This window comes from Protopterus annectens, chromosome 8.part0 (genome assembly GCF_019279795.1).
Source record: "Protopterus annectens isolate FY-2018-M chromosome 8.part0, PAN1.0, whole genome shotgun sequence".
Classification (NCBI taxonomy): Eukaryota; Metazoa; Chordata; order Ceratodontiformes; family Protopteridae; genus Protopterus; species Protopterus annectens.
This window is the reverse complement of record NC_056741.1, coordinates 1430106309-1430121746: the sequence shown is the minus strand read 5'-3', so window position 1 is coordinate 1430121746 and position 15438 is coordinate 1430106309.

Here is a 15438-nt window from a genome sequence, read left to right as displayed (position 1 = left end):
GTTTGTAAGACACAGAAAAGATGGACAGTGCTTCTTGTCTTTTTTGGTTGGTTAGAGATTTTAAGACTATGATCTCCCTTGTTAGAAAACTCTGGGATCTTTCTGTTTGATATGCCTGGTAAGATACATCCCATAAGGGACACTGTATTCTATTTTTGGTCTGATAAGTGCTGAATTCAAAGGGACAGTAACCTTTTTGATCTGGATGATTTTCCCTTGGAGATCAGCTGCTCCATGCAGAAGAACTTCCTGAGAACTGTTACTACATGGTAGTCAAGGAGAGTGAATTTATCATTCCAGGCTGCCAAGTCTCTGATTACATTTTCATTTTGAAGTGGGGTATTGTCAAAGCTGTATGCTGGATATGGTTTGATTGGACAATGTTGCATTTTTTATTATTTAAGCCCATTTTCGATACTCCATGTATTTATAGATATTGTTTCTACTGGAGGGCTTTTGTGTCAGAAGAGTATTTGACAATGATTCCTATTTAGTGGTCTTTTGCAGACTTGATTAGCCATAGGTCTTTATTTTTAATCTATAGATCATAGTAGTAAATAAAGTTTTGCCTTTTAGCCAAATTGGTGTCCATCTTCCCACATAAGGATCTATATGTCATGCATTTAGTTTATTAATTATGATAGCATCGAGAATAGTGCCAAATGCCTTGGCCAGATCAAGGTAGCTGTGTATACTCTGTGACCACTGTCGACAGCTTTTGCTACTTTCCAAAAGAAGTTAACTGAGTTCAAGAAGAAACAAGATTTACCTTTTGCAAAGTTAAATTGTGCAGATCTAGCCTGCTAAGAGTTTTAATGTCAGTGTTACTCAAGACTGTTGTGAAGAAAATGAAAACGCTATCATTTGTGTTAACATGTCTGGCAGGAGATTTGTGTATATTCTCAGATTCATTTGTATTGTATGCCAGCATATCTAATTCTGAAAATGTAAATAATGTTTTTAAATGTTGAGTATTTCCCTGTTTAAACAGAATGTTTAAAGAATCGGTCAGTGTTGTGATACATTTCTAATTGTGTATATTTTAGAGGGAGATTCTGAGGTACTGTGGAGTATCAGCTGAACAGTAGTTGATGTCATTAGAATGTTCCTGGTTGTTAGGTGATTATTTGAACAGCTGATTAACAGGAAAAGTAATTTTTTCAAACAGCTGACTGTTTTATTTGAAAATAAGACAGTTGAGACTATTAAGTTGTGCCATTAGAAGTACTGAGCAGTTTGTCAAGTGCTGGGCAGTTTTGTGATGAGCAGCTGTTAGTAAAGAGTTGCAGTCAGTGGACATCTATGAAAGAGAACTCACCAAAAACACTGTAAGCCTGCCTTTGCCTTGCTGTTATGTGTTAGATTAGATCAGGGACAGTATTCTCCAGTTAAGTTAGGAAAGTTTAGTTATTCAGATAGAGTTTTTCTAGAATGATGTACTTCTATCCTACAATTTAATTTTACATTTCTGGTGATTGAATTCTGGTGGTTATTGAAAGTTACTAATAAAATTTCAAAGGTGCCAATATGAGCAAGTAGCTGCACCATAAGCCCAACACTTGAAACAAAATGCTCAGAAAGAGTATGTTACTCCAGTCTCTTTATTGTTAAGCGCTTTCTTCCCCAGTATGCACCTCTGGGACTTCCTCAGAACAAGAAGCAGAAGAAATTACATTGCTCCAAGTCAACACCCTTTATATGCAATGAAACAATCAATTAATCAATTATTCTCCCACAATTTTAAAGACATAGACACTAAAACACTAAAAACCTTTGTACTTTCAATATACACACAAAAAACATTGGAAAATATTGAATTTTACATTATTAAAAATAGTATATTGTACAAAATACAATAAAAATTCAAATGTTTAAAGCTATTTTCCTTAGAACAGGATCCAGGGAAATATGATCGTTTAACCCTGGTTCAACAGTGGCATTTAATCTAATAATCCAATAAAACTCTCTAAGATCAACCTGAAGCTCCCACCAACCACCTCTAAAATTCCTTGGGACAAATTCTAAAATGCCAAACTTAAATCTTGTATCTCCCTCACATGTTAGTGTGCACCTATACAATGCATTATTTACATTCCCCTTATTAATGGCATAATGGTGTTCATATATTCTGGTCTTAAAATTAATTTCCGTTTTGCCAATATAGTAATATAAACATGTTTGGCAAACTGAAATATATATAATACCTCTCGTGTTACAGTTCAGGTTGATCTTATTTCCCTGGTTTTGGGAGGGGCCCCGTTCCAAATGCCTTTGGCTAGGGTTCATCTTGTCTGGGAGGATGGAAGAGGAAGCAAGTAAATAGGCATGTTTGAGGACATTCCTATAGATGTCTTCATAGAGAATGACTTTGATGTTGCAGTACCTTGTGTACATGCAGTGACTCACAGTCAGGCTTGGAGAAAGGCATGTAGGTCTGGTAGTCTAGGCGAGACCCAGACAGATCTCATACCTGAAGCTAGGACTAGTGTAGTGGCTGTTTCAGAGAAGGTGCTATTTGGTAGCAGTAGATCTGAATGTAAGCTGCTGGTGGGTACTGATGTTCCCTTGTACACTGTCACTGTGAGGATGGAGGTGAGAGGAGGTACCCAGAATGACAGTGAGGCAGAGTTGTCAGAAGTTACTAGGCTTCCTGTGGAAGGGGAGCTTGTGTTTGAGAATATTCCTGCAGATGTCCTGATAGGGAATGACTGTGATGATACAGTGCCTTGTGTGCATGCAGTGACACATAGTCAGGCTGGGAGACAGGCATGTAGGCCTGGTAGTCTGGGAGAGAACCAGACAGATCTAATATCTGAAGCTGGGACTAGTGTATTGGCTGTTTCAGAGAAGGAGCTATTCTGTAGCAGTAAGTCTGAAAGTAAGGAGCCACAGCTGCTGGGAGGTACTGATGTTCCCTTGGACAATGTAACTGCAAGGATGGAGGTGAGTGATAGTACTCAGAGTGACAGTAAGATACAGCTGTCGAAAGATACTAGGCTTCCTCTGGAAGGGGAACTTATGACGGTCACAAATGTAGCATTGAGACAGGCTCAACTTACCAACCATACAGTACAAAACTTGAGGGAGATGGCTAAAGAAGCACCTGATGTTCCAGGAAGAGGGGAGTCTGTATATGGGAAGGAAGGTTGCTGTATAAAGAGTGGACTCCTAAGGGAGGGCTGGAAGGTGAGGTAGTACAGCAGTTGGTAGAGCCTAGATCCTATCATCTGCCACTTCTAGGTAAAGTTCCTGATATCTCTTTTGCAGGTGATATTGATGTAGAAAAGGTGGCAAGTGCTTTGCTAGACATTTTCAGCAGAGTAGATTTTCTTAGGAAATACTGACTGACTGGGGTGCCAACTTCATGTCAGACCTGGTGACTTATCTGTGGAAGAGTTGTTGGGTGAAACATCTAAAGACCACCCCTACTATCCCCAGACTAATAGTCTTGTGGAGAGGCTTAACTCTACATTGAAGACTATGCTGTGGGCATTTTCAGTCCAACATGTGAGGGAGGTCTTGGATAGATTAAGTAGGGCAGGATCAACCATTAAACTCAGTAAGTGTCAAGTAGGTATGGCAGAGGTCACTTACTTAGGACATAGAGTAGGAAGTGGTAAAATTAGGCCAGAACCTGTCAAGGTGGAAGCTATTCAAGAGTGGTCAGTTCCTGTTACTAAGAAACAAGTGCAACCATTTTAGGGACAATGGGGTACTATAGAACATGTGTGCCCAATTACAGTACCATAGCTGCATCCTTTACTGACATGACTAGTAGAATAAACTGGACAAGATAGTGTGTACCACAGGTTGGGAACAGGCATTCCAAAAACTAAGAGAGATTTTGGGAGGACCCCCTGTGTTAGCCAGCCCAGATTACAAAAAATAATGTATTGTACAGGTGGATGCTTCAAATTATAGGGTGGGGGCTGTGCTCAGTCAAGTTTCCTCAGAAGGAGGACACTGCAGTGGGGTTAATAATGCCAATGCAAATGGATTGCCCAGGAGAGGAATATGCTAATATTCCCAGGTAGACCTATTTTTCTCAAATCGCGGTTGAGTCATGGGAGGGAGAAATGTGAAGAAAATGAAAACTCTGTCATCTGTGTTAGCATGTTTGGCATGAGATTTGTGTATATTTTCACACTAACTTGTATTGTATGCCAGCATGTCTCACTGTAAAAATGTAAGTAATTTTTTTTAAATGTTGAGTATTTCCCTGTTTAAACAGAATATTTAAAGAATCTGTCAGTGTTATGATACATTTCTAATTGTGTATGTTTGAGAGGGAGATTCTAAGTACTGTGGAGAATCAGCTGAACAGTAGGTGATGTCATTAGAATGTTCCTGGTTGCTAGGTGATTATTTGAAGAGCTGATTGACAGGAAAAATAAGTTTTTCAAACAGCTGACTGTTATTTTTGAAAATAAGACAGATGAGACTATTAAGCTGTGCAGTTAGAAGTACTGAGTAGTTTGTCAAGTGTGGGCAGTTTTATGAAGAGCAGCTATTAATGAAAAGTTGCAGTCAGTGGACACCCATGAAAGAGAACTCACCAAAAAAACTGTTAGCCTGCCTTTGCCTTGCTGTTGTGTGTTAGATTAGATCAGGGACAATATTCTCCAGTTATATTAGGAAAGTTTAGTTATTCAGATAGAGTTTTTCTAGAATGATGTATTTCTAGCCTACAGTTTAATTTTTCATTTCTGGTGATTTAATTCTGGTGTTTATTGAAAGTTATTGATTTACATTCCTGTAATCATTTTATTTATTATTAAATGTTTTTCATTACTTTACATTGTGGCTGGAATTCAGTATGTTCTTTAGAGATTAGAGAGTGTTTATACCTGTTTGATTCTCCCCAGGTCACCTTGAAGGCCTAGCTGCTTATGGTCATAGCTATCATTTATTTTAATATTTAGTTTTTATAATGGGACACCCCTTTATAAGGACATGAAGGCACTCTGACTGGTGGCAGCATTACTGTATTATTTTGGGGAAGGAACACAGCTGGAAATCTGTTTCAGGCTTTCCCAGAAGCGTTTGGATGTGTGAGATTTAAATTTACTTTGGGTGTGAGTGTATCAGATTTCTTAAACTGGGACAGATTGTTCTGAAATGTGTAATAAGGAGTTACATTAGGGGTGGACAGAAGTATACAGTCCAGTCTGATTATACAGCGTGGTCATATTGTGCTCTTAGGGGAAAAATTGTGAAATATTATTCCTGTTTATTTGATGCTCCCACACTGGAGTCAGTGGTGAAAATTGAGGCTCCTTAATTGCTGACTCGGGTTTTAATTGGGGACATCACATTTAATTGGTGGCAGTCCAGTGGGATATTAGCTGGATGTCACATTAATTGGTGGCAGTCCGGTGGGATATAGCCTGATGTCACAACTGTTATAATGTGTCCCATCAAGCTGATGTGACTATAGTTTCTAGGTTCGGTAGTAGGATCACCTTTATGGAGTGGCATCACTGGAGCTGTATGCCATACTTCTGGGACTGTGCACACAGCTAGGCACAGGTTAAATAGCTTGTGCAGAGGCTCTGCCAGGGTGCATTTGGCACTATTTATCAAACAGCTGGGTATGTTTATCTGGTATCCCAGAGGACATATGTGTGTGTGTGGGGGGGCTATATATTACTTAGCTGCTTATTTTTAACATTTTATATCTGTTGTTGGTTTAGTTTTTGTTGTCTGCTTGGTCTTACGGTATTGTTGCTTTTGTGTGTTGTAGATTTCTGTGGTTATTAGGGCTATTTTTTCATTAAAGATCAACTCGATTAAAATCACTACTCTTAATTACTATGACTTTTTATTTTGTTGTAAACACCTAAGCTATGGTTGAAGGGGGTCCTTTGATTCAATCTGTCTATCTAGTTAATAAATCAACAAATAATATATAACATAAATTGCCACTTATTAATTGAAAGAACCAATGACATTCTGCTTTTACTGAAATTAATTTAGTAGGTCTCAAAATAAATAGAAATTATAATGAAGAAGAATATTGTGCACATAGCTCTTTGTAAAATACTTTGGCACCAATTATATGAGATATTATATGAAATGTGGGAAAACTAATTGTCTGTATAGTTAGTTTCTGGGCAGTACTAATGAAATAAGAGCTGAAACTGACAAAAAGACAAAGAAATTTAAACATAAAGGTTAAGCAGTTGAGTGCAAATAGGATATTATGATGAGAAGAGGAAAAAAAAGCAAATAACACAAGCCCCTGGATTCACTGCAAAATATACATGCTAAAGATACTATTACCTGTACTCTATATAGCTAAACTCTGGAACTCTCTGCCCCTCAATATAAAAACCACAACAAGCAGTATCATATTCAAAAAGTTCCTCAAAACCCATCTATCTAATATATGGATATGCTCTTCTAATAAATCTGGTTAAAAAATAACTATCTTTAAATTTTACCCTCCCTACAAAACTGCTGTGCACCCTTTGAACCCTAGCAAAATTTACTGTAAAACGAACAATGTATAAAGCTCTGCAAACTGCAAAAATTGCTGTATAGACTCAATGAAATACTTTGCTCTACAACATGCTCTATATCATAGTGCAAAAGCATAAAATGTTTGTATATATACCTGGACTGTATCTATTTATTACTGTTGCTTCCCTAATCTCTAAACATAATCGTGTAGAGCTCTAGCAATATTCACCATTAAGAAAATGATGTATACACCTCTGCTAACTATAAACATGTTGTACTGTTTCAATGTAATAATCTGCTCTGCCATATGACCTATATCATAGTGCATAACCATCCATTTTTGAATGTATACATATACTGTCTCTGTGTGTTAATGTAGCCTGTATAATTTATATATACATTCATGTGGAGCTTTTCTCCCTGGGCCTCTGCTGAAAAAGGACCAGTCCAGTTGGACATTCCTGGTAAACAAATGTAAAATAAAATAAATAAATAAATTCAAAACTAAAGATAAAGGTGAAGAACTGAAAATCCATGAAAGAAGGTAACTCCATAAAGTAGCAAAGATGATTTTGTCACACCACAATTAATCTCTGGTATCATAAGAATCAACAACTTGTCAACATGGGGGTTAAACAACTTGACAGACATGCTCCAGCAATATTTTTCCCTGGGTCAGCAACATTCTAAATTAAAACAAATGGGCAGTACGTTATTTAGCTATGCACTTACTATAAAATATATTTTGGGAAAACATCTCTAATTTGGGCTCAGGAAAATAATTAATTTCTAAGTATCTTTAACTAGCTTAAAATGAACTACTGCTTAGGAGCAACAATGTCAAACTGAACAGTTAAAGGCAGCTGTAAATGCATTGAATGTAATTACTACCCATAGAATTCCTTGCTGAACATAACTGGACAGGAATTCAACCTGAAAAAATTAAATATAAGCATTTTTGTAGGGTATAGCCCCACTGCACCTCTATATGGAGGTAAGCACCCAGGAACAGTTCCATGGTTGTAATGACATGAAGTAAAGGCAACTGTGAAAACAAATGAATCAGAGCACTTAGAACCTGCACTATCAGTAACTTCCTGTGGAAATACACTGAATGAGGAGTACAACATCAGTGAATTGAACTCAGTCAGATGGAACCTTATCTAGTTTGCAGTTGATGAGGTGTAGGAAGCCAACAATTGTATTTCATCAAAGGACCCACATAATATCTGAGGTTATTTCTCATGTTTCTAAAAAGCTGAATTATATTATTACATGACTGTGTAATTAAACAAATGTAGCTATAACAACATATTGCTTTAGAAATGCATAGCCAAATTATTTAACGGACGTGAAACATATGGTGAGTACTGTACTGGAACAGTCCACTGATAAAAGTGGAAAACCTGTGTTTGATTTTAAGGATAAAAATGAAATTCTAAATTCTAAAGTTAACACTTACACAAACAAACCTACTTATATTTGGAATTACATTCACTCAAAAGCTTTTGGAAATGAGGAAAAAAGAAACAAGCTGTTGGTTAAATAAGATATCTAATTTGTCCATTAGGTGGAAAGTGAACAGACTTGTTGGTGCAAGCTGCTCATTTTGTTGTCAGATTTTGTTTCTTTGCTTTGAAAAGAGAATGAATGATTATTTTCAGTTGACGCTTTTCACAATAGTAAGAAACTGTCTGAATCAATTTACTACTCTTATTTATAAAATCATGATACATAGCTTGTAAACCTTAAATGATTTCAGCTGGGGGAAAAAAGCTTAATGGTAGTAAAGAAGCCTGGGGTCTTAGGGCCTGGGTGCTTGCCATATGTATGGCTTGCAATTCATAGACATTTATACAGTCAATAAGCCTTTTTGCCCTATTTTCCTATGTTGGGTGTCGGGCTGGCAACTCGGCACCATAAAAATCAACTGCCAATCATTAGCGGACTGGAGTTCCGCTGTGGCAACCCCTAACTGTGAAAAGCCGAAAAGACAACAACAACATTATCTATGTCACAACTTATAAAGCAGTTATTATTACTGCTATAATTTTATTTTTCTTAAAGAAATCAACCATTTTTGAAACACTATGTAGACACAACTTATTCACTGGGACTGAAACCTTCTTTGACTACACATCTGGTATACAACTTTTTTTTTAATGTGGAGATATATTTCTTTGAGAATCCTTACTGCATTAAAAGTAAAAGTATCTGTATCACAGAGTTCATTAGACTGCAATGTGATATACTAACATTTTGTCCCATTATTGTACTTAACAGTACACATGCAATGAATCTGGGGGGTGTAGAATTGTAAGAAACAGTGTGAATTGTATAATGTGCCTTCTGCCCATTGTGCTGTTCTGCTTTGGTATTACAGTAATTACAGTGTTACACTGTTTTTTCTGAACATTCAATACAGAAATTGTAGGTTAGGTTGAATTATAAATTTATAGGCATCACATGTATCAGTCTTCATTCAGATTCTTTATAAAAAGTCCTTTGTGAACTTTCAATATTGTGCTTAATTTTCTTGCAGTTCTTATATAGGCTTGTTGAACATTCTTGGTACTATATCATAGAAAAAATATATAAGACCTAGCTCAAAAATATCACAGACTATGTTGCTACTGAATGTGTGTATGTGTGTGTGTATGCTTGTGTGCGCGCATGTGGGTGGGTTTGTGCATAATTTCTCATAAAATATGTACCTTTCCTAATGGTCCACTATGATTCTTTGCAAATGCAGAAACAAAAAAGTTCACTAGAGTATATACCAGAGTGGTGTACTGTCGATATGCTACACTGGAGAGAGCTGTGGGTTTATTTCACAGGGTTTACATTTCGTTAAATAAATTTCACATTTTGAACTACTGTGCTTATTCATGTCTTTTTATTGTGCTGCAGATGTAGTACAGTTCATATGTTTATACATGTTTTATAAAATATTCTAAGTCATGTTTCAGTTAATAATGGTGCAGAAGTTTGCCAACAGTATAACCAAACTAAGCGACCTGCACTTTACATTTGCAGGTTCTATTTTTCATGGAATCTTAAGTAATATTAAATTGCTTTTGGGCAAGTGAGCACATTTGTACCATCCCAATTCAGAAACATAATAATTCTAAGCTTTACATACATCTCCTTCACTTCACTTAGTTAAATTGCAGTATACAAAGCACTCTTGTGATAGTACTGTAATGCTGTTTTAGGTGGACAAGCATTTATAGTTATTGAATTAAATAAACCTTGTGATCCTAAATATTTTTTTCTACATAGAATCTTAAACCAAGATTGTTAAAATGAATAAAATAGCACATTTCAGGTTGATACATTTTTGTTGCTGAATTCTTAGCAGTGGTACACTCTTCTAAAACCCATACTGTTACACCACAGTAAAGTAATACTTCACGTTTTCATTAATTTTTGTAACCGAGTGAGTCTGCTTACACAAGTGCGCCTTTTCAGAGATGTCCCTTTTTCAGTTAAGGATTGTTTTTCAGGCTCAATTTCCAAGTAGAGACTGAAAAACACAAACATAGGACTATAAAATAAAACCCATTAACAGGTCAGAAGATTAACACTGTGTTTAACAACCAAGTAACACTATAATTACATGTTTAACATTTGAGACATTATTGTTTAGCATTTTGCTACTTTTAGATTGCTAGAAACTTGTAATTCCTTATTAAAAATAACTAACATCTGATTTTTGCTCTTTTTAGAGAGGTAAGTATGTTTTAATTCTCAAATTTAAGATTTTCACTGCATATAATTTGTTAGAATTTTGAGGAGAATATTTTTAGAGCTTACATTGCAAAGGCACAGCATTAGTCCAACTACCCACGCCCCATCTTGATAAACATACCAATGGAGCCAGTGCGACAAGTTTTATTAATAAATGCAAGCTTCAGATGAACACTTATAACAAAATCATAGTGCCAAAACAATAGAGCACAGCAGTTATAAAGAGCACAGTTCCTTTGGCTGCATCGTAAGTACTTATCAGACAACAGAACTATTATATCAAGCATACTGCTCATCCCAACAGAACTACTATATTAAGCATACTGCTCACCCCAACTTGGGCAACCAACTGAAAGGAAGAAAAGGGGGAGAAGAGGGGATCCATTCACCAAAGGGGGCCCCTCTTACACATCCACCAGCTTACCTTAAAAACTGTCCAGTCTCCATTTCCACTAAAATCCCTAGGACAATTAAACAAAGCAAACTTAAAATCCCTCCACTAAGTCTTTCAGTAATAATGAATTATGCATATTAAACAAACTTAGGCTAAAATCACTCAGGTGAATATCATCTAACCTGTGCCATATGAGAACCATGTTGGCAAAGTCCCAGTGATCTAGCACAGAAAATCCAAACAAGGAGCTGCTTTTACTACCCTGTGATTGACCAAGCACCTAGCCATCGCCATTCCTTAAAACTAAAAGCTTATTTCCACACTAGTCTAAGAATTATCTCAGACCAAACCAGTGTAACTTCAAGAAAACTTTGTTTCAAGAGAATCACATTCCTCACTATCTGTGTTAACAGCCTGCATCCCTCCCAAATGGACTACAGTAATCCTAGGAATGCTTAATTCTGACTGTAGTTCTCCTAACCTGGCTAACAATTGGTTCCTGTATAGCCACACCAACACACATCCCATTTTAAAGGGTCAAGTCCTAAAAAGACTCCACACACATCAACACTGCTTGTTTTGTTTAATAATGCACCTTTAAGATTCGACCCTGTGGTCAGGGATTTGGGTATGCACATAGACAGTAGCCTTACCTTTGACTACCATGTGGTCAGAAGTGGTGAGGAAATCCTTTTATGTTGCCCAACTTAAAGGTAAGGTATAGCATCTAGGTCCAAACAGGTCATTATCCCACTGTACTCTGCTCTTATTAGACCAATCAGAGTCCAATGCTCCCTTTGGTATGATCCTGTCCAGCCATATGTAGCAACTATAGTGACCTCAAAGGTTCCTTACAAAAAGAATAGAAGGCATAACAAACCTGTCTTATGCAGAGTGCCTTAAAGCCCTTTCCCTCTACTCAGTCGCCTATAGATTGCTGAGGGATGATTTATGCCTGGCTTATAAGGCATCTATAAACCCCACACTTATGAATCTCCTACATATTGTAAGTCAAAGAGTACCAGAAATACAAGATCTAAGGACCTGAATTTTATCTGTGACATAAACAGAACATACTGGATAGACAGATATGTGTCCCAGAGACAGCCCTCCTATGGAACAGGCTTCCCATCCATATGAAGCTGAGCTCATTTATTACCAAATTTAAGCATAACCTAGACAACTGGATGGTGAATAGGAAATTTACACCAGGCCTGGCACCCGTGCCCCTTATGGACACAGGTATCTTATAATTGCCAAGCCCTCAGTGTCCTATTTGAATGCAGAACATCATTATTCTTTCGGGAAAACTTGGCTAGACTTTGAAAGGCCCCTTGGGTCATTAGCCAAGTAACAATCTATGACTCTATGAATCTATGAATGAATCAAAGCACAAATGAATGGCCCAGAATAAGATTCTTGCCATGGCCTAAAACATAATTAATGACTATCAACATGACAAACTTTAACTAACTAACTAACTAACTAACTAACTAACTAACTAACTAACTAACTAACTAACTAACTAACTAACTCTAATATAAGATGATAATGTATTGAAAGATCACCTCCCTACCCTCTTTATCAATTCAACAGTCCTCCTTTTATGAAACTAAGTCTGAAGCCCTGCCTTTGTGAAAAGAATGAACTGAAAACTTGTCAGTCAGAATTCTCTGACTTTCCAAGGTCCTCCTCTGCACCATAACAAACAAACTCACTGAAATTGTTCTAGCCTCTAAACCTTGAAGAAACAAATTACTCCCTTCCAGGCTAGATACATGCTTCCACTGAACTGCTTACCAAACCTGACACAAAACAAAACTTTATCAATCCTCCTCAAAACTACCTACTGACCTCAACCCCTCTGATAAGACATATGCCTTTGCAACCATATCAAAACATAATCTGTAATGCACACATCCCTCTAGTGCAAAGTACCTAGTAACTCACTTACTTGGAAAACCATTTATACATAAAAAACAGATAATCTTGCCCACAAAACATACACATTATAGCTCAAGGACAGTGCACGTAAACCTCTCAACAATACCTACAACTGCTTGCATAATCAAAGTCTCCTATCATAACATGGTTCTTTGACTCTTTCCCATCCTTTCAGTATTCTGACAATCCCCTGACACTTGGTAATATCTTAGTCCCACAAACCTTGCTGCTACACTAATTGCAGCAAGTAGAGCCTTAATGCCCTCACTACCACACTCAATTCCCATCTGTTAACCAAATACTTGGTGACCAACCTAAATTATCAATCTCTATTATATTTTGTCAGTTGTTCCAGAAAAGACATAAATGAAGTAACCACAGAGTTATACACTTTACTCAACACCCTTGACTACGACTGTTTAGTCAACCAGCCTACCACTAACTGTCAGTGTTAAATACTTCCTCTGGCTGCTTGTCTGCCTTTGTTTCCAATGAACAAAACCTGCAAAAACTGAAAGTAGGACAAACTATCAGCTTACATGAAACATGCCTAGCAGAAAAGGTAAAATTAATCCTCAAGCTCTGCAACACTAACTTCCTTGAAACAGCCTGTACCAAATTAGACCAAGCAGACTTCTTTGTCAAGACCTGCAATACAGCATCATTTACCAAAAAGGGAAACCATTATCTTGTTTCTTAACTCTTCCTGCTACACTAATGATGCCACCCATATATGTATCAACTCCAAAAATTGTGACATTCTTCCTCCATTTTCCCAGCCACTTGGCAGGCCATTGCACTGCAATCCATCTCAACTTGAAGTACGTTGCTATGAGTAGCCCCTCCCCCCGATGCATCAGTATAAAGCTGTAAATCATCAGATGATACCCATTCTTCTTACCAAAAGGGAATTGCATTGAACTGACCCATGAAGATGGCCAAAATGGAAAGATCCTGCTTGACAATACTAGCTTTTCCTACTCTGTTGTACTTGTACCTTTGTTACCACAACAAGATGGCCAAAGATCTGCTGAGTGAATTAACTAACATTCTCCTGGTCACTCACTGGGTATCAAAAAGCTTGTGAATTAACCAAAATTCTCCTGGTCACTTTTTGGGTATGAAACCCAATGGTGAGATTTAAAAGACTGGAAAAGGCAGAACCTCAAACAGGCATAATACCATATTACCTTCACCTTCTTGTTAGGCAAACTCTTTGCTATTTCCTCCCTACTCCATAAGATTTCAAATGTTGCACTACTGAGCTGCTACTCCCCACTCTCACTCTAATGGTGAAACCTTGACAAAATCCTTGCACTAACTCCTGAATTGCATCCTTGTTGGGGTAGTCCAACAATAACACTTGAATGACCTTGACTCTAATGGGAGAATGGGATGTTTGGTCTTCCAGCAATTCTCAGAAAGGACAAGAAACACCTTGCTCCTCAAAAATTACTTAAGTTTCTCTCTCTCTAGCACTAACTTTTCCTATCTCAACCTGCCTACTATTATCCTGGGGCATGGAAGTCACTTGCCAACCTGCCCCTTCCTTAGGCCAACATCTCATAAATCCATTTAGGCCTCCTCACTGCAAACAAACATGAACAAATCTTATAGAAAGGTGAAGTACATCTTAAGAAGCCCAACATGTTTTACTCTTTTAGTCATTGTCATTTGCCATGGGCCTGGCCTAGCCCACAACCCTATCCAACATGGTGCCAAGCCATGTACTGGCATACCTGGCCTCCCATTGCAATATCTACCCACTGCTTTCAGTTACAAAAAATGCTAGTCATACCAAAACCACACATTGCCATGCAATAACCCTTGTGCCTTCCTGATAGTTAGAAAACATGCTAACATAGTCAAACCTTGCAAGGTATCCCTCTCTAAGATAACTGCTTTCATATACATGAAACATAACAACTAGTTATCCCAAGTCCTAGCCATGAGTATGCCTGGCCTCCTGTCTTACCCAAGGCTGCTAGCACTGTTACCATGTCTTTCACCATAGGGTTTCAGTCTGGGCAATCCTGTGTGCCCCATATGTAGCTATCAAATCAATCACATCTACAAATTCCCCTCTCCACATCTTTTCCTTTACAGGCAGGTGGATATGAGGTGTGACAAAAAAAACAAACAAATAAAAAAATAAAACAGCCCATCAGAAAGCTGATGTTCCTTCCAGTCTGCTGTTAACATCTCATGACTTGTACCTGCTGGCTCTTTAGGACTAAACAGACCACAGACACGAGATGCAAGCTCCAGCCTTCTGTTGGTGACCAGGATGCCATGATCCTCTTCAAGTCCCTCCTTGATTGTTTTGGGCAGGATATCCTGCTCCTGAACATGCGCCCCTGCCCTTAACAGCTCCTAGAGCCCGAGCCTATCTCCCATGTTCAACTCCTGCATAGGTCTGACAAATACTCATCAGTTGATGCACCTAGCCCTGCCTTCCTTATTCTTCAAGAGATAAAGAGATAGCTGCCAACAGCTTGGGCTACACCATTAGTTTTGCATTGGCTCATTGCTCCTTCCATGAGTTATCCTTCTCTCTTCTTGGGGATTCTTTTACTGGGCTACTCTGTTGTGGGCCTATGCTTTCTTTGGCATCTTCCCTCAGGTGCTGTGGTATGTTCACTAACCAGATGGTATGCTGCAACCACTTCCTTAAATAAAGCCTCAGCGGGTACCACTATCTTGACCCAGTGCTCTTTCAGTGCTCAAACTTCTGCAATATTGCAAGAAAAGAAAGAACGTTAGTAACTCCATACCACTATGTACTCCCCTTACCACCTCCCACCATCCACTAATCCAACCACAACTCACAGTCTTAATTCTCAACCACCCATCATCACGCTCCCTCCTCCCCTGTTTCTGTTCTCCTT